This window comes from Dermacentor variabilis, chromosome 5 (assembly GCF_050947875.1).
Source record: "Dermacentor variabilis isolate Ectoservices chromosome 5, ASM5094787v1, whole genome shotgun sequence".
Taxonomy (NCBI): domain Eukaryota; kingdom Metazoa; phylum Arthropoda; class Arachnida; order Ixodida; family Ixodidae; genus Dermacentor; species Dermacentor variabilis.
In genome coordinates this window covers 169,723,956-169,748,249 of record NC_134572.1, presented here as the reverse complement: position 1 = coordinate 169,748,249, position 24,294 = coordinate 169,723,956, and the positions used below count along the sequence as shown (strand labels likewise).

The window sequence follows — 24,294 nt, the reverse complement described above, 5'->3', positions numbered from 1 at the left end:
CTGCTGCTGCTGCTGCTGCTGCTGATGATGATGATGATGATGATGATGATGATGATGATGATGTCCAATATGGACAGACGGCTTTGTTGTACGGTTTGACTCTTTCCTTTCTTTTTCTGTATTGCAATTGTGATACTGTAATGTGTGCAAACTACAGGTTCTGCGAAAGAGCGGTAATAAATAAAAAAAGGGAATCAATCCCAGAGCTTTGTCGCTCCCCCGTAATAGCGGTTTCGCGAAAATCTACTTTTCGATGAGCGCACACATCTGTGTTCGTTACGCGGGAGCACCAACATAATAAAAAAATATATGTTGCCGTGACCAGGATTCGAACCTGGGTTATTGCGGCCACAACGCAAGGTACTAACCACTATACGATCACGGCAAAGCGAGAGACGGGAGGGTATAAATCCCAAAGCTTTGACCCCCCCCCCCCCACCGTAAAAGCGGTTGCGCGAAAATCTACTACTGGATGAACGCACACATCTGTGTTCGTCACGCGGGAGTATCAACAAAATAAAAAAATATATATGTTGCCGTGACCAGGATTCGAACTTGGGTTATTGCGACCACAACGCAAGGTAATAACCACTATACGATCACGGCAAAGCGAGGAACGGGAGGGTGTAAATCCCAAAGCTTTGTCCCCCACGTAAAAGTGGTTGCGCGAAAATCTACTTTTGGATAACGCAGACATCTGTGTCCGTTACGCGAAAGCATCAACAAAATAAAAAATATATATTGCGGTGACCAGGATTTGAACCTGGGTTATTGCGGCCACAACGCAAGCTACTAACCACTATACGATCACGGCAAAGCGAGGGACGGGAGGGACTCATTCCCAGAAATTTTGCTTGGCCGATCGTGCGTTGATATCCTCATTTCTGATCGCCATCCTCGTTTTCCACACACTATGCAAACACAGTAACATGAACATGTCGCATGGCATTTCATCTGGTTCTACACATGGCAAGAATCGTATACCAAAGGGTGATACTGGCAAATCCTTCTTGAGTGTCCGCTTAAGAATGTCCCACAGGAAAAGAGCATCGTGACAGTCCAAAAAATGTGTTCTATCGTTTCGGCCTTCTGATATATCAATCAGTGTAATCCCCATGGGGCAAAATTGTCTTTAGTTTGAAGCCACTGTTTTACAGCGAGCGTGCCTTTGTGCAGTTGGAAAAACAAAGATTTTGATGACGCTCTTACTGGCATTTTTTGAACTCGTTTTAACACGTCTCGTTTTGGCCCTAGTTGACAGATGGAGCGGTACAATGGTATGGGTAAAAAAAACATCAATTAGGTCTTTGTACAATTGTTTACGCGAAACTGTACTCAGGTATTCTAAGGAAAACCGTGGCTTCAGTACTTGATATGCGGATACTGTTTCGCGCCAGAAACTGCTCAGTATTCCACGTGTATCTGGGTTTGAAGACAGAATATATTCCGGGTTATGATTACACTATCTCATGTCTAAAACAGTGCGCAAGAAAACATCACTTTGGTCTCTCAGAAAGAAAAATCTTGAAACAATTTATTTCAAAAATAAATGACACAGAACAAGCCCTCCGTTTCGTACCGAAAGGAACAAGTTTGACCGACTGGTGCGTTCCCAGGTAGAATAGGTTGCAAACACTCTGTGTAATTTTTGGACACTAGTTCTGCTCATACTCAACACTTGAAGTACATAAAACACTTTTCCAACAAAAGACACATTGCATACTTTGGCGCGTGAAAACATAGAAAAGTTATGCCCTCCCCATTTTCCAGACTGATCCTTGAGCCTTTCTGTCTCTCCTGCCCAGTATTCTGCAGTATTTCGATAATGTTGAAGAGGAACCCCCAAGTATATAGCTGGAATACTTGTCCATCGCATGTTTGCATACGCCTCCAGCGCTTGCCCCCAATTTCTATGCCAAATACCCAGAGATTTATCCTAGCTAATGGCACTTCCGGTAGCACTGCAGAATGATGTAGCTTCCTTAACAGCTTCTTTAATACTGTCCTTGTCTTTGCAGAATATGGCTATGTCATCTGCATAGGCCAGTATCTTTACTTCAGGAGCATAAATGTAATAACCATGCACCCTTGTATTTATGCGAATTTTTAAACTTAAGTGTTCCAAATAAAGTGCAAAAAAGAAGAGACGAGCACGCACACCCTTGTTTTATACCTGACAGTACTGGAATGTTTTCACTTAAGGTGTTGTTGATTATAAGGTTTACTGAACACCCTTCATACACCATCTTGATGCCCTCAGTAATAACACTACCTACATTACAATGTTCTAATGATAACTGTAGTATTTCATGATTAATTCTATCAAATGCTTTCTGAAGATCCAGTTGTATCATAGCGATGTTGTCGTGAGTCATGTCACAGCATTCTAGGATAGTTCTAGCGGTGTGTATGTTTGCGCAAATTGTCCTTCCTTTGATACCACACGTCTGGTGAGGTAATATGAGGTGTGTGATAACGCTCTGCAATCTCTTGGCTATCACTTTTGTAAATATTTTATATTCTACATTCGTGAGACCTATAGGTCGATAGGCCTCAAGAGCCAACAATTTCCTGGGATTCTCCGATTTTGGAATGAGTACTACATGGCATTTTCTAAACGATAAAGGTGCTCTTTTTCGATCATAGCATCCATTGATCACGCGATGTAACGCTTGTGTCAGTTCTTCCTTGAAGCATCTGTAAATGGCAGCCCCTAGTCCATCAGGCTCATGTGCTTTGCCGGTGCTTAGTTCATCAATGGCCTGTTTTACTTCATGCACACTAATTAGCCGTTCAAGCGTTTGTCTTACTTCATCGCCTAGCCTTCGCATGAGCGACAGAAATTCGTTTCGAAAGGCTTCTGTATCTTTTATTTTTGGGCTTAGCAGTTTGTTATAGCATTCAACAAATGCTTTCTCTATCAATTCCTTGTCACGGGTCACTTCGTTTCTATATCTTCTTTCTTTTATCTCTTTTTTTACTGCTTGCCTTTTTTCTTCACCGAGTGCCCGCTTAGTAGGCGTTTCCCCTAGCCATAGTCTTTCAGCCCGTGCTCTGACGATCGCTCCACAATATTTCTTTTCATCATTCACTTCCAGCTTACTTTGAAGGTCACGTAGTTCCTCGCTAAAGTGTCCAGGGTTAGCACTCGCAACGGCAATCATATAAGCTATAACGTGCTCCTAAGTTCATTCTCTTGCTGCTTTTCAATGCTGCGCCGCACGCAAGCTCGTTCAATCGCCGCAACCTTTACTTCATTCCTAAATTGCTCCCAAAGCGCTGTGAAATAGGAAGTTTCAACCGAACACATTTCGTCTACCTTTTCCTTTACTTTTTTAACGAAAATTTCATCATCCAACAGTGTTTCGTTTAATTTTCACAAATTCCAGCTGAACTTGGACACTTTTGTCTTGGTTCCTAGCGTCGCTATCACCAAACAGTGATCACTAAATGTGACGTTCTTTACTTTGTATGCAGTAATGTGTGGTGGGACAACTGCCGGAACATATATGCGATCTAGTCGAGCGTGACTTACACCTTGGCAGTGCGTATACTGTACGTGCTTGTCGCCGTCAAAAATGCAACCAATGTCGTCTGGCTCAAGTTCGTTTACACGCGCGTTTAACAGTGTCGAACTTCTATCGCGGTAAGTCAATCTGTTGGCTCTGTCTTGCGGCCTGCACACACAATTAATGTCTCCAAATAAAATTATGTTTCTTTCGTACGTCATGCTGGTTCTCAGGTTTTCTATATATTATATACGCTCGTTAATGTTATTCGGTGCATACACACATTATACGCCAAGGGAGGCCACAAAATCTAAAGTCGATGACGAATAGCCTGCCAACATCACTGGACTTTACAGATTGCGTTACAATATCGGTGCATTTCCGAACAAGTACCATGCAACCCGCTGAAGTGCCTCGGGCATGAGACACACATAGATTATACCTATCCTTGAAAGGCTCGACCATTCTGTCCGTTTGCTCTTCGCTTTCTACTTTGGTTTCCTGCACTGCCATTATGTAAATGTCATTTTGCAACAAGAGACGGCTTAACTGGCACTGCCTCCTGCGGGACGCCAAACCTCTCACGTTCAAGGTCGCTACACAAAGGGGAACTGTGAGATTAACAGCCATTTTCGGATTAGCAAACAGACGGAATGATACATCTGGACAGGCAGTAATGGCAAAAACCATCACAGGTCAAATTCTACTTGTCTGCTAGGTAACGTCTTATACTGAAGACAGGCTGCATGGTTCAACACACTTCGCGCCCCGCTAAGGCGGGGACGATGTTGAAGTCGTCCGCCTATCAGGCGGTATCATCGGCTTCGGTTTGAGGCCCAGTCGCCTCGTTATAGCGGCCTTCGGCAACGCCTCGGCGCTGCTCGATGGTTCGGGTGAACCTTGAGATCCGTCGGTGGCTTCACGAGGCCTCTTTGCAGCTGCTTTAGTGGCTGCTGTCATTTCAACATCCTCAATGCCTTCGGTCCCGCCTTTCGCTGTAGTCTCTGATGTGCTTACTAAAAGCGCGTCCTTTCTCCCATTGACATTTTCGTCGTTAGTCGGCGTCCCAACCAGCACGTTCTTTGCCTCGCTAGATTGGCTTCCGCCAGGGCCAGTGGAGTTTTCCGGAAATACAGACGCCTCAGAGGGTGTGCTGTCTACCGCCGGTTCTTCGGTTGTTGCTCGGAATGCTGCATCGGCTTCAGCATGGTCCATTATGTGTTCAGCCATCTCGTCGCCTTTAACTGGGCTTGTTGCCGCTGAATAGGATCGCACGCAGTCTTGTTCTTCGAGGCCGAATCGTCGGCAGAGTGCACAGCGCGGTATGCGACACTCGCGTCTGATATGTCCAGTTCCATTGCACCGGATGCATAACGGGGGTCTTTCTGGTACATGTACGAGCGCTAAGTTTTCCGTGACGCGCACCTGATGAGGCAAGTCTTACCTGTAATTCCAGGTTTTGGCAAGAGTGTCATTAAACGGGTGGTGTACCCTTTATCATTACATCCCTGTACTCGCCACTTTTCTCGGGTGATATCTGTAACCTTTCCGTAAAGGGATAACGCTGCTCGAACTTCGTCGTCGTGTACGAAATGCAACAGCCAATAAAGTTTCAGTCTGATGCCTTGGTTGCAGAGACCATAAACAACGCGGGGCTGGTCTTTTACGTTGACAGCTTCTGCCGCAAGCATCTTTTTCTTCGAAGCTTCATCACGGAAGGTCACCGCCGATACATGATTCATTTGGAAGGCGCCAAGGGCCACCACTTCCGGCAGCAGTGCAAGACGCGCGAGCGCATCTCGAAAGGGTTCGACCCGATACGGCCTGGTTTTAACGTCCGCGTGCAAAAATACTGTGTACAAAACTGATGTGCCTGAAAGGCAGATGAGGCAAAACAACTTGATAATCCGGGTAAGGCTTATCCGTACACCTGGTGCCACGGCCGAGGGCCGTTGTAACCGCCCCTACGGAGCAATGCATTCCGCGTCCGTTCACTGTGGTGGCCGGAAGTGGAATCGGCAAAGCGAGGGACGCGAGGGAATCAATCCCAGAGCTCTGCACTCCCTGTAATAGTGGTTGCGCGAAAATCTACTTTTCGATGAGCGCACACACGTGTCCGTTACGCGGGAGCATCAACAAAATAAAAAATATATATTGCCGTGACCAGGATTCGAACCTGGGTTATTGCGGCCACAACGCAAGGTACTAACCATCATATGATCACGGCAAGGCTTTTTTTTTCTTTATTGCCGACTTCGACTTACTCAATCAAGGTTTACAAAGATAAAACGTGTGGACTACACTTTGGCCAACACGGCACTCAAATCTTTTTAACAACGCTAATTCATCAAATAAGGAGATCCATTGTGGTGGATCAGGCAGCGCTTTGAAAGCATCTCTCACACACACAACACTCTGAATGAAGTTTTCCCGAGCCGGTCGAACAACAATGTCTCCGTTTTGAAATTGCAATCTAGTTTTCCACATAGCGTGGAGGCTCAGGATCATAATAAGGTCATAAGGGACATCCTCGGCGTTATCAATCGGTAAGAAGCGTATTCCATATGGGTCCAGGGGTAACTGTTTTTTCAATGTTCTCTGCAAAACATCCCAGTGAAAGATGGCGTCCCAGTAATCTAGGAATGCATGTTCTATTGTTTCCAGTTTTTTACATAATAAGTAGTCGGTGCTCCATAGGATGAAAATACCCTTCTCATGAAGCCAAGTCTTAACGGGGGGTGCGTTTGTGTCCAATTTGAAGAAAAAAGATTTAGCTGACGGCCGTATTGGCATTTTTTCACTCTCTTCAGAACGTCTTGTACTGGGCCTCCACGTTGCGGAAAACGGTACAAAGGTGTAGGGAATATCGTGTCCACGAGATCTCTGTATTGGTTTTTCTTGGTAACGGTGGACAGGTATTGCTGTGAAAAACGTACTTTCAACATCTTATATGAACATACCACTTCACGTAGGTAACCACTGACTGCTCCTGGCATATTGTGAACAGTCGAAACAATGAATCCTGGAAGTTGTCTACACAGCCGTACCTGTATCACTGTTCGCAGAAAAGGATTGTTTTGATCCCATAAAAACACAAAGCGTGTCACGACTTGTCGCAGAAACAAATGAGCTAAACCAAGCCTGCCTTTCTTGACCGGGAGGAACAAGTTCGTTCGACTCATCCTCTCCATGGTGGAGGCCCAAATGAAAATAGCGAAAACACGTTGAACTTTTTGTACGCTTACCCTCGCAGCACACAACACATTCATAACGTACCATATCTTAGAAACTAAAAAAAAACATTCGCAAACAGTGGCTCTAGAAAACATTGACAATTGTTTTCCTCTCCACCAGTCGTCAGCCTTTTCCTTTGCTTTCGACACTTGATCGAGCCAATATGATTCAGGTTCACGGTAATTTCCGAGAGGCACACCCAAGTATTGCATTGGTAACGTCGACCACTTCAGTCGATAAAAGGTCTCCGGCGTGTCTTTCCAACTACCATGCCAGAAGCCGTAACTCTTATCCCAGTTTATCTGGGCTGTAGTTGAATCACGCAACTTTTCAACGACAGTCCTTGCCTCCTTAATGCTCGCATTGGTTGCGCAGAAAATCGCGATATCGTCGGCATATGCCAAAATTTTAACGTGTGCTGCCTGCAGCCGATAGCCTGCTATGCGCTCGTTATTCCTGATAGCCAAACAGAGTGGTTCGAGATAAGCAGCAAATAGAAGCGGTGACAGCGGGCATCCTTGCCGCACCGACGAGAGCACGGGAAAGCTATCGGTGAGCTCCCCATTAACAATGATGCGCCTTAAGCATTCTCTGTACGCCATCATGACGCCTTCCGTTTTGACTTTGCCAACGTTGGCATGTTCAAGTATGCAGAACAAAGCCTTGTGCGAGACGAGGTCGAAGGCTTTTGCCAAATCGATCTGCATCATCGCGACGTGATCGCCAATCGCATCGCAGCACTCAAGCACACTTCGAGCCGTGTGTACATGTGTTGCGATGCTGCGGCCTTTAGTGCCACAAGTCGGGCGCGGCCCTACCAATGTTTTAATTACAGTTTGCAGTCGTTTGGCCAAAGCTTTCGTGAATATTTTATAGTCGACATTGGCTAGAGTTATCGGGCGATATGACCCTGGCAACAAAAGTTTTTCTTCATCATCACTCTTCGGAATTAGCACGATATACGAGGTTGTGAAAGACAAGGGCAATCTTTTTCGTTCATACGCTTCGCCGATAACTTTGCGAAGAAGAATAAGAGCCAATGCAGACTTGAAGGTTTTATAGAAAGTGGCCCCAAGCCATCTGGCCCAGGTGCTTTGCTGATGGATAACTCGTCTATTGCGCACTATCTCACTCAGGCTAATTGGCAGTTCCAGCCGTGTCCTGACTTCTTCATTGAGCTTTGGCACCAGTGAGAGAAATTCATTCTGGTAGCTACATTTAGGATTCCGCGGATGAGCTAAAATTGCTTTAAAGTGATCGGCGATCCCTTGCTTGATTTCATGTTTGTCGGATGTAATGTGATTGCCTTTAGCTAGCTGGCGGATTTCTTTCCGACAAGCGTACTTTTTCTCGTCTGATAAAGCTTGTTTCGTTGGTGTTTCTCCCGTCCACAACTTTTCCGATCTTGATCTCACTAGTGCTGCTTTGTATTTTTCGGTATCCATCCTTTCCAGTTCAGTTCTCACTTCTTTTAATTCGTTAACATACACACCAGGCTCGATACTTTCCATGCTAATAAAGAATTGCAGTTGCTGGCGAAGCTTTGTTTCTGCTTGTTTCAGGTTGTGTCGAATGACACTGCTTCTTTCAATGGCCATTGTTTTTCCTTTCTGTTTAAATTCTTCCCAATGAATGGCAAAGCTTAATGGCTTCGCTTAAGTCAGGTTTTCTAGTTCCTTCGCTACAGCATCGACAAAAGAATCGTCATTCAACAACTGCGCATTCATTTTCCAGAGATCCCAGTTAAAGGGCGGTTTGCGCTGTCCTTTCCCGAACGTGGCAGTTACCAAGCAGTGATCACTGTATGCTACAGCTTGCACATCATATTCACAACAAAAGGGCACTAGTTCGGCTGATGCGTAATCGAGCGAATATCACACTGGAAGTGGATAAATCGCGGGCGAGTACCGCTGGCAAAAACACTACCGACATCTTCCAGGTCATACTCATGCACCACTGCGTTTAGAAATTCGGCACTCTTGTCACGAACGCGTGAACATTTTGCTCGGTCTTCAGAATAGCAAACATAGTTAAAATCAGCCAGCAGTATTACGACCTTGGAACAGTTTACGTACGCTTCAAGGCGCTCAAAGAAAGATCGATGGTCCGTTTCAATATTCGGCGCATAGATCCAAATAGCATGGTAATCCATATCCCCAAAACAAAAATCAGCCACTAAGAGGCGCCCAGTTCCACACGAAAACAGACTGCACACAAATGCCAGAATTATTTCTTAGAAATATAGCGCAGCCGCCTGACCACCAACCGCGTGACAAACGAACACGTCAAAGTGAGCTCTAAAATTGGACACGATTATGCCTGCCAGCTCTTGGCTCTCAATTTTCGTTTCTTGGATTCCTACTATATGTAAGTCATTATCCAAGAGGAGACGACTTAGCTGACTTTGCCGTCTTCTTGCACTGAGCCCTCGTACATTTAACGTAGCTACACGTAGCGTTCGTTCGACATTAACCGCCATGGCTACACGGTAGAATGGTGCCCATCACAGTTACACAAGTATGAGCGCTCATCAAGGTGCGCCGATAACCCCGTCGAATGCCTGTAAAGGAGACGCAGCTCGACCTTCCGGAAAGGGCACTCAAGTGAAACTTGGGCCCCCCTTCCTGGCAAGGTTCTAAAAAACTAGCGCTCAGGGTGACGGCCATTGCACCCACCAACCCCCCAACGCCACTCGAGCTGGACAGCACGGAATTACGGAGGCAGTTTACCCGCCTGCCGTGTATCGACCGTAATGTTCGGACGCGGCTTCAAGGTTGACCTTCTTATACCTGATGCTTTGGGTGGTGGCTCGTCTCCGCCACTGCCGTCCTGTTTCGCTGTCCGGCTAACGGTCTAATTGTGGGGCCGTTTCCCCGTTGGTTGGCTAGTTGGGCCGGTAAGGGTGTCCATGCCTTCAGGTTCGACGAGGCAGGAGGTCGCCTCCGTCTCAGGTGGGGTTTTCTCTTCAGCATTCGGCATGGCCGCAATGTCCTCCGCAGTCGCTTGTTGGTGTCCTGTGGCTACAGCTTGAGCGACTTGTTTCTCCTCCGGTTCTAGCCGTACCACCGTCTTTGCCAAGACGTCAGCTGCTTCAGCCACCGCGGACGACGTGTCTTCCATGTCCGCCTCGTCCATGAGTAGGGCAGAGTTGTCCTCGTTGCCCACGGGTCCGGTCACGCTAGCGTACGTGCGCTCACACTGACTGTCATCATGACCGAAGCGTCGGCAGGCACCACACCGTGGAATACGGCACTCGCGACAAATGTGGCCCGTGCCGCGGCAGCGTAGGCAGAGAGGAGCCCTGCCCGGCGCAACCACGAGAGCCAGTTAGCCGGCGACGCTCACCTGATGCGGAAGGTCGTCGAGCTTTACGCCAGGCTTCAACTTCAGCGTAACCAGCCTTGTTGTTGAGTTCTTATCAGCCACGCCATGAACCCGCCAGCGCTCGCGGACGGTGTCCGTGACCTTTCCAAACGGCGCGAAGGCAAGGCATACGTCCTCGTCAGGAACGCTGGGCAGCAGCCAATGCACTTTCAGGCATACGTCCTGGTTGGCGGGGTCAATGACGAGACACCGGCCCTTTTTTACCTGCAGCTCTCCAACGCTGACGATCTTTTTCACCGCGTCGCTGTCCTTGAAGGTCACGGCCCTGTTGCGTTTCGCCTGCGACACGTGGTTTTGCCGGCGCGACTGCGGCGGGGCGGCAGACATTTTGGCCCGATCGTCGTCGCCACAACACTCATCGCCAGGTGTTTCCAGGCGCGACTGCGGCGATGCGACCGCCTAGGGATCATCCTCGCATTCCAGTTATTGGGCCCGAAACAGGCGATGCCAAAGCAGGGATCTCGTTCCAGTCATTGTGCCCGAAACAGGCGATGCCAAAGCAGGGATCTCATTCCAGTTATTGGGCCCGAAACAGGCGATGCCAAAGCAGGGATCTCGTTCCAGTCATTATGCCCGAAACAGGCGATGCCAAAGCAGGGACCATCCTCTCATTACAGTCATTGTGTCCGACCGGCAGCGCCACGACAGGGTGCTACGAGATCGTGCTCGACATGGTGCTACGGCATCGCTACGACAGTGTGCGTCACCATTAGCCCATTGTACATTCACGTGCTCGTCTTTTGAGGGGTTCCTTCTTGCCCTCAACTGCGAGAGTATAAAAACAGCTGCCCCCGGACGCCAAGAGGGAGGGCTCCGATTTCTTCTGTTGAGTGAAGTGCTCTCCCGTCTCTCTACTTCGGTCAACCTGACCGCCAACTCTTTGCGATGTTAAAATAAACAAGTTGTTTTGTTGTTACCAGTCGACTCATGCTTTGCCGGGACCTTCGGATGCTTCCAGTTGTACCCCAGGCCGCCAGGCCAACGCTACCCTTGGGGCTTGCGACCCAGGTACAACCACGGGCGTCAGCGCCGAGTTCCCAACAGATCGTACCAGCGGTCCGATCCCAAACATCTGGTGGCAGCGGTGGGATCGCGACAACGGAGGCCAGCAGCGAAGAGATGCAGTTGACGGTATGCTGAGCAGCTCAACGACGATCCGGGAGCAGTGCAACGAGCCCTGTGTGACGACTGGTTGCCTGCAGCGGAACGACTGCGCGGAATTCCTGCCTGCGAGGTTTGGTGAGTGCGGGACTTTCTTCTTCTGAGCTTTGCCAGGCTTTTGTTAGTGTTAGAAACAGAGCTGGTAATTGTGGTTGTCGTTGCTGCCGGGTTAGTTTGCGGCAAGACAATAGTAAGCAGTAGAGAAAGCAGCATTCAGAGCAGCCATGGATTTGAAGTCGTTGCGCAAACCGAAATTGTTGGAGCTTGCAAGAGAGTTGGGTCTGGATGTCTCAGACAAACTAAGAAAACCTGAACTGCTAAAGGCTATTCTTGAGTTAGAGGCTGAGGATGACGAGCTGTCGGAATGCCTTGAGACTATTGAGGAGAGGTCAAAAAGACAGGAGCGCGAACTTAAAGAGCAAAAAGAGAAACAGGAGCGCGAACTTAAAGAACAGAAAGAAAAAGAAGAGCGTGAACGTAAAGAACAGAAAGAGCGAGAGCAACAAGAGAAAAAAGAAGAGCGCGAACACGCTTTGGAAATGAAGCGTCTCGAGGTAGAGATGGAACGCGCTCGTAATGGAAGTCAGGCACACGGTGCAGGAGAACGAGTATTGTTCAAAATGACTGACCTGATGCGGCCGTTTAAGCTTGGAGAGGACATTGGTTTGTTCCTGGTTAACTTTGAGCGAACGTGCGAGAAGCAGGGGTTCTCTCGGGAAACGTGGCCACAGCGCTTGCTCACTTTGTTACCCGGCGAGGCGGCCGACGTAGTCGCTCGCTTGGATAGAGAGGAGGCAGAGGATTTCGACACAGTGAAATCGAGTCTTCTAAAAAAGTACCGGCTGTCTGCGGAGGCGTTCCGTCGGAAGTTTCGGGAAAATGAGAAAGGCAGAAGTGAGTCATATACAGAGTTTGCGTATAGGCTTATGTCGAACATGCAGGAGTGGCTCAAAGAAGAGAAAGCGTTTGGTGACCACGATAAAGTTCTGCAGTGCTTCGGGCTAGAACAGTTTTATAGTCGGTTACCTGAGAACGTGCGATACTGGGTCTTGGATAGGCCAGACGTGAGTACGGTGGCTAGAGCCGCTGAGCTAGCCGAGGAGTTTGTGACGCGTCGAGCTCGCGGAGCTAAGGACGGTCAAAAGGGTGAATTTGGCTCGAAGTTTGAGAGGCCGAAGTTCACACCCATGAGAGCAAAGGGGAACACGCGTAGTGCGGATGCGAGTGGAAGCAGTGCGACCGAACCTAAGGAGACGGCGGCAGCCGAAGCCGAACGCAGAAAGCGGTTCGAGATGAGGCAAGCGCGCGTTTGTTATACGTGCCAGAAGCCGGGTCACTTTTCGGCGCAGTGTCCGGAAACAACACCAAAAGTTGTGTTTTTTTCAATAGGCAGCACTGACGAGAACATGAAGCTTCTCGAGCCTTACATGCGAGACCTCCTCGTGAACGGGAAAGAGTGCCGAGTGCTTCGCGATTCCGCAGCTACGATGGATGTAGTTCACCCATCTTACGTAGAACCCCATATGTTCACGGGCGAGTGCGCGTGGATCAAGCAAGCCGTGGAAGCTCATAGCGTGTGTCTGCCAGTAGCAAGGGTGCTTATTGAAGGACCTTTCGGAGCGCTTGAGACAGAGGCGGCAGTGTCATCTATGCTGCCCCCCCAGTACCCGTACCTATTTTCAAACAGGTCCGATCACCTCCTGCGCGAGAAGGGGCTTTTGTTTGGTGAAGCTAGTGTTCAGGCCTTAACCAGATCGAAGGTTCGGGAGCTCGCTGCAAAGGCGATAGTTGCGGGGCCGACGTTATCAAACAACGAAAAAGGGTCAGAGGCGCAGCAAGCTGATATTCCGAGCACGCCCGAACTGAATAAACTTGAGTCTGTAACGTTAAAGGCGCCAGATACTGGAGAGGAAATGCCCGACACGGGAAAGTTAGAAGAGCTATCTACTGATTTGCTCATCGCGCCTACGTCAGACGGACTTGATAGGTTGCTAAAAGTCAGCCGGTCGGCTTTGATAGCCGAGCAAAAAAAGGATGGCAGCCTGGAAAACGTGCGCTGCAATGTCAAAGAAGGTATCGCCAGGAAAACTGCGCGTTTTGTGGAAAGAGGTGGAGTCCTGTACCGGAAGTATCTAGACCGCAGAGGAGTGGAGTTCGATCAGCTGGTCGTGCCTCAATGCTATCGTCAGGATCTGCTGCGCTTGTCACACGGGGGTTCGTGGTCCGGACACCTAGGAGTTAAGAAAACTAAGGACCGTCTCTTGCAAGAGTACTATTGGCCAGGGTGTTTTCGGGACGCAGACCATTTCGTGAGGACATGTGACACTTGTCAGCGGGTGGGCAAACCAGGGGACAAATCGAGGGCGCCGTTGAAATTGGTACCTATCATTACGGAGCCTTTTAGACGGCTCGTTATTGATACTGTGGGACCTCTGCCGGTAACAGCCACGGGGTACAGACACATTTTGACTGTGATCTGCCCAGCGACAAAGTTCCCTGAAGCAGTGCCGCTTAAAGAACTCAGCTCAGTTGAGATAGTTAATGCACTACTGTCCATATTTGCGCGAGTTGGTTTCCCTGCGGAAATCCAATCAGATCAGGGCACAGTGTTTACTAGCGCTTTGACGACAACTTTTCTCGAAAGGTGTGGGGTAAAGCTGTTACACAGCTCAGTGTACCACCCACAGTCGAATTCCGTTGAGAAGCTCCACTCCGTCATGAAGCGCGTGTTGAGAGCGTTGTGTTTTGAACATCGAACTGACTGGGAGCTGTGTCTGCCTGGGGTGATGTTTGCTTTACGGACCGCGCCGCATGCAGCTACGGGGTTTTCGCCAGCTGAACTGGTGTACGGTCGCTCGCTTCGATCTCCGCTTCGCATGCTTAGAGAATCGTGGGAAGGTAGGGGCGACGACCCAGTCGTGGTGGAGTACGTGCTTAAGCTCCTCGAACGCTTAAGAAGGGCACAGGAGTTGTCAGGTGAAGCAATGGCAAAGGCCCAGCAGAGGGCCAAGGTTTATTATGATCGGACAGCCAGGGCCCGTCGTTTTGAGGTTGGCGATGAGGTCATGATATTGCGCACATCGCTAAACAACAAACTAGACGTGCAGTGGGAGGGCCCAGCACGAATTGTTCAGAAACTGTCGGACGTTAACTACGTGGTAAGTCTGCCAGGAAAGCGGAAAGCACAGCAAGTTTACCACTGTAATCTGCTCAAACCTTATAGACAACGGGAAGCAGTGGTGTGCATGATGATAAACGTTCCTGAAGAGCTTCCAGTCGAGCTTCCGGGACTAGGCTCAGTGACGAACAGGGAAGACACCGGTCAAGTCATTAGTGACCTTATCAGTAAAGCACCGCTGTCGCCCGAGCAGAAAACCGAACTACACCAGCTATTACAAGAGTTTCAAGGTCTGTTCTCTGAGAGGCCTGGTAGGACTTCTGTACTTACTCATGATATTGAACTTACCTCCCCAGAGCCAGTACGATCCAAGGCGTATCGGGTGTCACCCCGCCAGAGCGATATTATGGAGGCTGAGGTAAAGAAAATGCTACAGCTCGGTGTTATTGAGGCAGGTGAGAGTGATTATACCTCCCCTTTGATTTTAGTTGAGGTACCGGGCAAGGAACCTCGTCCTTGCGTCGACTACCGCAGGCTTAATTCCATCACTAAGGATCAAATTTATCCGATCCCTAACATCGAGGAGCGCCTTGAGAAAGTTAGTAGCGCTCAGTTTATTTCCACCCTAGATCTTGTCAGGGGTTATTGGCAGGTTCCACTTACAGAAGAGGCTAGTAGGTATGCGGCGTTCATTTCACCAATGGGAACATTCCGTCCTAAAGTGTTGAGTTTTGGTTTGAAGAACGCGCCATACTGTTTTTCAAGCCTCATGGATAAAGTGTTGCGGGGACAGCAAGAATTCGCTTTACCGTATCTAGACGACGTAGCGATATTCTCCGCATCCTGGTCTGAGCATATGGCACACTTGCGGGCAGTGCTAACCCGCCTGCGCGAAGCGGGCTTGACAGTCAAGGCTCCTAAGTGCCAGTTAGCACAGGCCGAGGTTGTCTACCTCGGTCACGTGATTGGTCAGGGTCGTCGCCGCCCCTCTGAAATAAAAGTGGCCGCTGTGCGAGACTTTCCGCAACCGCGCACCAAGACCGATATTCGGTCGTTCTTGGGTGTCGCCGGCTACTATCAAAGGTACATCCCTAGGTACTCTGATATCGCGGCTCCCCTGACGGATGCTCTAAGAAAGACAGAGCCTCAAACAGTCGTCTGGGACGAGACAAAGGAAAGAGCTTTTAGCGCCCTAAAGAGTGCCCTAACAAGCCAGCCTGTGCTACGATCGCCAGACTATACAAAAGGGTTCATTGTTCAGTGCGATGCTAGTGAGCGAGGCATGGGCGTTGTACTGTGCCAACGGGAAAATGGAGAAGTAGAACACCCCGTCCTGTATGCTAGTCGTAAGCTGACCAGTCGTGAGCAGGCGTATAGCGCCACCGAGAAAGAGTGTGCGTGTCTCGTGTGGGCCGTTCAGAAATTGTCATGCTATCTAGCCGGCTCGAGGTTTATCATTGAGACGGACCACTGCCCTCTCCAATGGCTGCAGACCATCTCTCCCAAAAATGGCCGCCTCCTGCGCTGGAGCCTCGCTTTACAACAATATTCCTTTGAGGTGCGTTACAAAAAGGGGAGTCTCAACGGTAACGCCGATGGCTTAAGTCGAAGCCCCTAACGTAGGAATCAGCCTCAAAATTGTTTGTTACTGATGTTTTCTTCCTGAGGCAGGATTTTTTTTAACATATTGCTTTTGTTTAGTGTTTCAAAGTGATGATATGCTTTCTAGTGCGATTTTTCAATTTGTGGACGCGTTCTGAGTGATGCTAGACTACTGTAAGGAACTAGGCAGTGGTATAAAAAGGGGAAAGAGCCTGGCAGGGCTTAGTGAGGGTTGTGCCGTGCTTGCTGACTGAGCGGTTGAGTTTCAGCGTAGTTCTAACGCTTGCCGGGAACGAGAACAAAAATGTGAACTCTCCCGAAGTCACTTTGCAGTGTCCCGTGCGAACCTGAACTAGAGAACGAGGCCTTCTCTGTGCGCTGCGCTCAAGAAACGTCGAGGGACGCCCGACTTCGGTTATGAGCATCATCGAGCGACATCCCTCCGGCCAGCGGATGCAGTCCCCTGTCCATCGGGATCTCCTTCCCCCGGCGGGGCGGTCTGTTGCGTTTCGCCTGCGACACGTGGTTTTGCCGGCGCGACTGCGGCGGGGCGGCAGACATTTTGGCCCGATCGTCGTCGCCACAACACTCATCGCCAGGTGTTTCCAGGCGCGACTGCGGCGATGCGACCGCCTAGGGATCATCCTCGCATTCCAGTTATTGGGCCCGAAACAGGCGATGCCAAAGCAGGGATCTCGTTCCAGTCATTGTGCCCGAAACAGGCGATGCCAAAGCAGGGATCTCATTCCAGTTATTGGGCCCGAAACAGGCGATGCCAAAGCAGGGATCTCGTTCCAGTCATTATGCCCGAAACAGGCGATGCCAAAGCAGGGACCATCCTCTCATTACAGTCATTGTGTCCGACCGGCAGCGCCACGACAGGGTGCTACGAGATCGTGCTCGACATGGTGCTACGGCATCGCTACGACAGTGTGCGTCACCATTAGCCCATTGTACATTCACGTGCTCGTCTTTTGAGGGGTTCCTTCTTGCCCTCAACTGCGAGAGTATAAAAACAGCTGCCCCCGGACGCCAAGAGGGAGGGCTCCGATTTCTTCTGTTGAGTGAAGTGCTCTCCCGTCTCTCTACTTCGGTCAACCTGACCGCCAACTCTTTGCGATGTTAAAATAAACAAGTTGTTTTGTTGTTACCAGTCGACTCATGCTTTGCCGGGACCTTCGGATGCTTCCAGTTGTACCCCAGGCCGCCAGGCCAACGCTACCCTTGGGGCTTGCGACCCAGGTACAACCACGGGCGTCAGCGCCGAGTTCCCAACAGATCGTACCAGCGGTCCGATCCCAAACAGCCCACACATGGCTCATACGGTAGGATCCGAGAGCAGCCACTTCCGGCAGGAGCGATACCTGAGCGAGCGCGTCGCGAAAATCTTCCACCCGGTATGGGCGGGCCCTGATATCACAGTGTAGGAAAACCGTATTCAAAACAAAACGCCCTGTCGGCAGACTAGGCAAAACAACTTGGTACTCGTTGTCCGAGGCAAAAATCCTGTTACCGCGGACCGTCTGGGCCGCTGAAGTCGCTCTTACGGAGCCCATGATATATACGCCCGTCACGCTCGGTGGCCGGAACTGGAATCAATTCACGGCAAAGCGAGGGACGGCAGGGAATCAATTCCAGAGCTTTGTCGCCCCCCCCCCCCTAATAGCGGTTGCGCGAAAATCTACTTTTCGATGAGCACATACATCTGTGTCCGTTACGCGGGAGCTATAGCGGGAGAATCAACAAAATAAAAAGATATTTATTGCCGTGACCAGGATTCGGACATCGGTTACGGCAGCCACAACGCAAGATACTAACCATATACGATCACGGCAAAGCGGCAATCAATCCCAGAGCTTTGTGCCCCCCCCCCCCCCCCGTAATGTCGGTTGCGCGAAAATATACTTTTCGATGAGAGCACACATCTGTGTCCGTTACACGGGAGCATCAACAAAATACAAAGATATTTATTGCCGTTACCAGGATTCCAACCTGGGTTACTGCGGCCACAACGCAAGGTACTAACCATTATATACGATAACGGCAAAACGAGGGACGGGACGAAAGTAACTTCAGGAAGATTTCGCTCGCGGCCAATTCCGTTTTCGTCATTCAAATACACATAAAATGAAGAAATGTTCTCATGGCATTACTGTTAGCGTAAGTTTAATGATATTGCTAGCATTTGAGAGAGAATATTACGTTGCAACTGTAGGAGGCAGATTTTTATTTAGGACCTCCCATTTTTTTTACATAAATTACTGAAAATGGGTGCGATGTAAAAAATGGGAGCGCAAAGTTTACAATTTCTTAACTTCAGACCAAAATACATATGAGCCTACGTGCCTAAGACAGCTTCCAGCTAGAACAGCTTCCCCACCTTCCATTGCCAGCAGTACCGACCCTTTTTTTTTTCGAAAACCGCGATCTCTGTTGTATGTTCTGAGATTTACTTATTTATTTATTTATTTATTTATTTATTTATTTATTTATTTATTTATTTATTTATTTATTTATTTATTTAAAGGACCTCAAAATACCCCTTTTCTGTGGTTTTACATGTGGTATGCCCAAGGGTACGTTGAAGCAATTCAATCACCGGAAAGAAACGCTAATTACATGAATGCAAAATAACTATGCATACCGGCTTAACAAATACAACCAAGTAGTAAACACAACACACTTAGTAGTAAAATAGGTAAATGCAGATATATGTAATATTTAGCGCATTAAGAAATGTTAGTTCACTTGACCTATACATATAAAGGTTCTTCTTCGTGATTTGGGAGAGGGAAAATACGCTCAGTCTCCAGCCCATATGGGAGCACGGCGCAGCGTAATGGGGAATGGGGGCGGGGAAAGAAAGATGAGAGGATAGAGGGGGAAAAGGAGAGTAGGTTTCAGGCAGCAGACGTCAGCATCATCCAGGGGCGATGGCCGGCGGTCGGGCAGAGGCCGTGCGAGGCCGAAGTCCATTGGCGATCTAGGAGCCCGTTTGTGTACACATATTCAAGCAGGCTTGCCAGTGCTGGGAGGTGGTAGCGGGCCGGGAAGAGCAGGTGTGTCTCTGAGGTAGCCGGGAGTCAATACCGTCGGTAGGTGGCAGTGACTGGAGCACGCTCCTGGGCTAATGCAGGACAGGTGCAGAGTAGGTGCTCGAGGGTCTCGGCGTCACCGCACCTTGTGCAGGCCGGCGAGGCGATGCGTCCCTTGGCATGGAGCCTAGCTGCCGTCCACACGGAGCCCGTGCGCAGACGAAGGAGTGTGGAACAGTCCCGTCGCGAGAGGCCGTTCTCAGGGAGGAGTTTTGGGGCGCGGTTGGTAGCTACCCTGCTATCCGGATGGCTGGATGTGCGCAGCTGTTTGAGTCTCTGTCTGGAGAAGTCCGATGCTGCGACTGCTCTGGTGAGTGGAACGGTCGGGTGGTGGGCGGCCTTAGCAAGGACATCCGCCTCCTCGTTTCCAGCGATCCCTACGTGGGAAGGCAGCCAGTGGAAGGTAATGGCTACCCCCACTGCAGAAAGGGCCGAGATTTTTGCTCTCAGGAGGGTCTCAGTGACTCCTTGTCGATGGTGATCGGAGAGTGCCTGGAGAGCCGGTCGCGAGTCACTTAGCACCGCCACTGGTTTTGCCGGGGGGTCCTCGGCCAGGAGGTCTGCAGCCAGTTGGAGTCCCGCCAGCTCAGCTGGTGTGGAGCTCGCGCGAAAAGGAAGTCGGCACTGCCTGCTCCTGCCCTCAGATGGGATGGTACATGCCGCCGCTGCGGAGCCGTTGAAGAGCACGGAGCCATCCGTGTACACGAGCAGCCTGCCGTCCAGCTCTTCCAGGAGTTTGCCAGTAGCTGCATGTTGTAGTGCGGCTGCTGGCGTCCGGCGCTTTGATGCTCCATTCAGGGATAGGTGCACCTCTGGAGGCTTCTCGTGTGGCGGAGGTGTGACCATGGGCACTGGTCGCTGTACAATCAGCTCCTCGTAGAGCTGACAGAGGCCCCCCATGCGAGATAGTGGCTGGCTCCGCAGTCGGCAGAGCAGAGCCCCACCATCTGGAGCACGGTGCAGACGGTCAATGTGCCCAAGGGCACGTTGGAGCATGTGCAGCGACAGTGGCCATTCGCCAGCCTCAGCCAGTGTGGCAGCAATTCGAGAGTGCTTGGGGAAACCTAGGATGCTCCTAACTGCACTCCTGTGCAGTCTCTCTAGTTGTTGCTTCCTGGCTGGAGATAGTAGAACCAGCGGCAGGGCCTATATCAGGATGGATGTGGCCGCCGCTTGGTTCATACGCAGCGCCCACTTGACGGTGCAGCCCCGACCACGCTGCTGCATCTTGCTCACTGCCCCCTGGACTCTTCGGACTTTGGAGGTGACAGCCTTGACAGCAGGAATCCAGGAGAGCCGATGATCAATGGTTAGGCCTAAATACGTGACCTGCCGCTTCCATGGGACGGTGGTGTTTGCAATGCGCAGCTGTTTCACGTAGATGCGTGCGGAGGCTAGTGGGTGCACAAGTAGTGCCTCTGTCTTTGCCGGGGACACGGAGAAGCCAATTCCACCGAGGAAGGAGATGACCGCTTCTAATGCCCTCTGTGGAGAGCCCCGGATGGCAGCGATGCTTCTCCTGGGTCCTCGTATCCACAGCGCCACATCATCTGCGTAGATAGCGCAGCAGACTGGGTAGCGGCTGTCAGCCGGTAGTGCTGCTGCGAGTCCTGCCAGTGCCAGGTTGAAGAAGAAAGGGCTCAGCACTGATCCCTGCGGGACACCGGAGGTGATGTCTGGGATCGCTGAGCACCTTGCCTACCCGTACACGAAAACTCCGGCCCACCAGGACGGCAGAGATGAAGCCCCGGAGACATCCGGTGACGCCTAAGCAGTCCAGTGCAGCCTCGATCACCTCGTGGGGCAGCCGGTCAAAGGCACTCTGGACGTCCAGGAGCAGCAGCATGGCGACGACCCCACTGCCCCTGGCATCCTCCAGGGTGGCCACCACATCTGCAATGGAGTCCGCCGTTGAGCACTTTTGCCTGAAGCCAGATTGCTGTTCTGCAAAGTACTTCTGCTGGGCAGCTATCCATTCGAGCCGTGATAGGGCCATCTTCTCCATCAGCTTGCATGCTGCAGAGGTAAGGGAGACGGGCCTGTAGGAGGAGAGCGAAGTCGCAGGCTTCCGTCGCTTCAGCATAGGCACCACCACAGCCGTCAGCCAGCTCTCAGGCAGGACCCCGGTGCTCCAGTAGGAGTTGAACTGCTCCAGGAGTCGTACCCGTTGTGGCTCTGCAAGGTTACGCAGCATCTGACAGGTTATCCCGTCGGCTCCTGGAGCACTCCGTCGTCGTGTGAGAGCTAGCGCCGACTCGAGCTCGTGCATGCGGAGAGGCTCGCTGCATAGGGCGGAGATCTGTGCTGCCACCCACTCTGGATGGTGGCAGGAGGGAGGCAGCGTCTTGTGGCGACCGTCGAGGGCAGTATCTGCGGGATTGGAGACCTCTCAGCAAACAGGTCGGCTAGGCGCTCGACCAGGGCCAGCTCGCTGATACCCATGAGGACGGCCACGGTTAAGGACTGGCTTTGCGCGCTTGGAGCATCCATCAGTGACCTTAGCAGGCGCCAAGCTCGAGCACCATCTGGATTGCGACTGATGGTGGAGCAAAGGCTCTCCCAGCTTTGCCGTCTGCGTCGTCGGGCGTGGCGGCGGCAGACAGCATCCACGCGGCGGTAGGCCGTGCATTGTTACGGAAGCATGGTGCGCCGGGCCCTGCGTTCCACACGGCGCCGAGCAGCTCGCAGTTCAAAATGGCGTATATCCGGAACTGGTTTGCCCTCTGGGACAGTAGAGCGTATGGTAGCGGCATTGGCGCACTCCACGATCATCTGCAACAGATCCCCGTCGTTGTCCGCCTGCCGGCAGAGCTCACGGAAGGCCTTCCAGTTGACTGTGAGGCACTCTCTGCTCCTGGGGGACTTGCCTCGAAAAGGAGTCGGGAGCAGGGGCAGATGGTCGGAACCCCAGGTGTCAGGAAGCGTCTCCCAGCTGTACCGGCAGTCCTCTGTGGTCAGGCTCAGGTAGATTGCCGTCTGTCTTGGACGAGCTCCGCGCCGGATGAAAGTGGGGACGCCAGTGTTTAGAATCTGCAGGCCGAGTTGGTCAGCAGCATCCCGTAGAGCCTTGCCACGAGGACAGCAGTGCCGGCCACCCCAGGCTGTGTGGTGGGCATTGAAATCGCCACAGAGGACGAAGTCTTTGCCAAGGTGTCTAGCCAAACGCAGCAGGCAGGAGGGGTCCCGAGGCTGGCAGGGTCGGACATACGCACAGGCGATAGAAGTGTCCACGCCCCCGATGCGTACGCGCACTGCACGCGGGAGCATCAACAAAATAAAAAGGTATTTATTGCCGTGACCAGGATTCGGACATCGGTTACCGCGGCCACAACGCAAGGTACTAACCATATACGATCACGGCAAAGCGGGAATAAATCCCAGAGCTTTGTCCCTCCCCCCCGTAATGTCGGTTGCGCGAAAATGTACTTTTCGATGAGAGCACACATCTGTGTCCGTTACACGGAAGCATCAACAAAATACAAAGATATTTATTACCGTGACCAGGATTCCAACCTGGGTTATTGCCGCCACAACGCAAGGTACTAACCATTATATACGATAACGGCAAAACGAGGGACGGGATGAAAGTAACTTCAGGAAGATTTCGCTCGCGGCCAATTCCGTTTTCGTCATTCAAATACATATAAAATGAAGAAATGTTCTCATGGCATTACTGTTAGCGTAAGTTTAATGATATTGCTAGCATTTGAGAGAGAATATTACGTTGCAACTGTAGGAGGCAGATTTTTATTTAGGACCTCCCATGTTTTTACATAAATTACTGAAAATGGGTGCGATGTAAAAAATGGGAGCGCAAAGTTTACAATTCCTAAACTCCAGACCAAAATAGATATGAGCCTACGTGCCTAAGACCGCTTCCAGCTAGAACAGCTTCCCCACCTTCCTATGCCAGCAGTACCGACCCCTTTTTTTTTCCGAAAACCGCGATCTCTGCTGTATGTTCTGAGATTTATTTATTTATTTATTTATTTATTTATTTATTTATTTATTTATTTATTTATTTATTTATTTAAAGGACCTCAAAATACCCCTTTTCTGTGGTTTTACATGTGGTATGCCCAAGGGTACGTTGAAGCAATTCAATCACCGGAAAGAAACGATAATTACATGAATGCAAAAGAACTATGCATACCGGCTTAACAAATACAACCAAGTAGTAAACACAACACCTTTAGTAGTAAAATAGGTAAATGCAGATATATGTAATATTTAGCGCATTAAGAAATGTTAGTTCACTTGACCTATACATATAAAGGTTTCAATGCAGCGTGTTAGAACCTGGAGAGGGCGAGCAATGCATAAAACTTTTTTATAATGTCAGCCAGAACCGCTTTAAATATATCAGGTTCGGTATTGTTTACAACATCTACGGTACATTGTTCCAATCGTTTGCCGTTTCGACGAAAAATGAAGTCATATGCGCAGAAGTATGGGCATGTGAACGATGAACGGCTTTTTCGTGACTTTTTGGCGATAATCAATGAACGGGGGTGATGACAGCGGGGTTAATTGACGAGTGGTAAAATTTGTTAAAATTGTACTGCCTCAAAATTTTGCGGTGGCATTCAGGACCGAGAAGGTTGGCTCGGGATTTTAGTACTGTGACGCTGGTTAGATAAGAGTACTCTGGTTAAATGAATCTTGCAGCACGATTTTTGACTGATTCCAACATGCCTGAAAGGCTAATCTGATGTGGGTTCTAAACGGTTCTGGCCTACTCGAGTTTTGGTTCTGCCAGTGTTTGGCAAGCAAGTATTTTTGCAGAAGTCTGGGTGTGATGCAAGTTTCGACGTAAATAAGTGAGGGTGCGGTTAGCATCATTTGTAATGTTAGTTATAGGAGACGACAGTGTAAGGTCACGAGCTCGGCAAACGCAAAGTTATTTATGAACGTAAGGAAGATAGTTGGTAACCGTACATTAGTGTTACATGTTGTGGGATACGTTGACTGACGGTGCGAGGAAGTGAGTGCAGTTTTCGTTGTGTTGAGGGACATCACCCACATGTCGCACCGTTTTTCTAGTTGATGCAGTTCTTTTTGGAGTTTGGTAGAGTCAAAGTTGTTATTGATGCGGCGGTAAATGACCCTCTTGTCGCCGAATAAACGAATGTTAGAAGATGTATTATTGGGAAGATAATTTATGCAAATTAGGAAAAGTAAGGGATTCAGA

General features: G+C 50.0%; 1 non-coding gene across 1 annotated transcript; it reads right to left on the bottom strand.

The window, feature by feature from the left end:
* Positions 1-313: 313 nt before the first annotated feature.
* On the bottom strand, positions 314-385 carry TRNAH-GUG (transfer RNA histidin (anticodon GUG)). The gene has a single exon. It is a non-coding gene; the product is annotated as a tRNA-His (tRNA).
* Between the last annotated feature and the right edge of the window lie 23,909 nt (positions 386-24,294).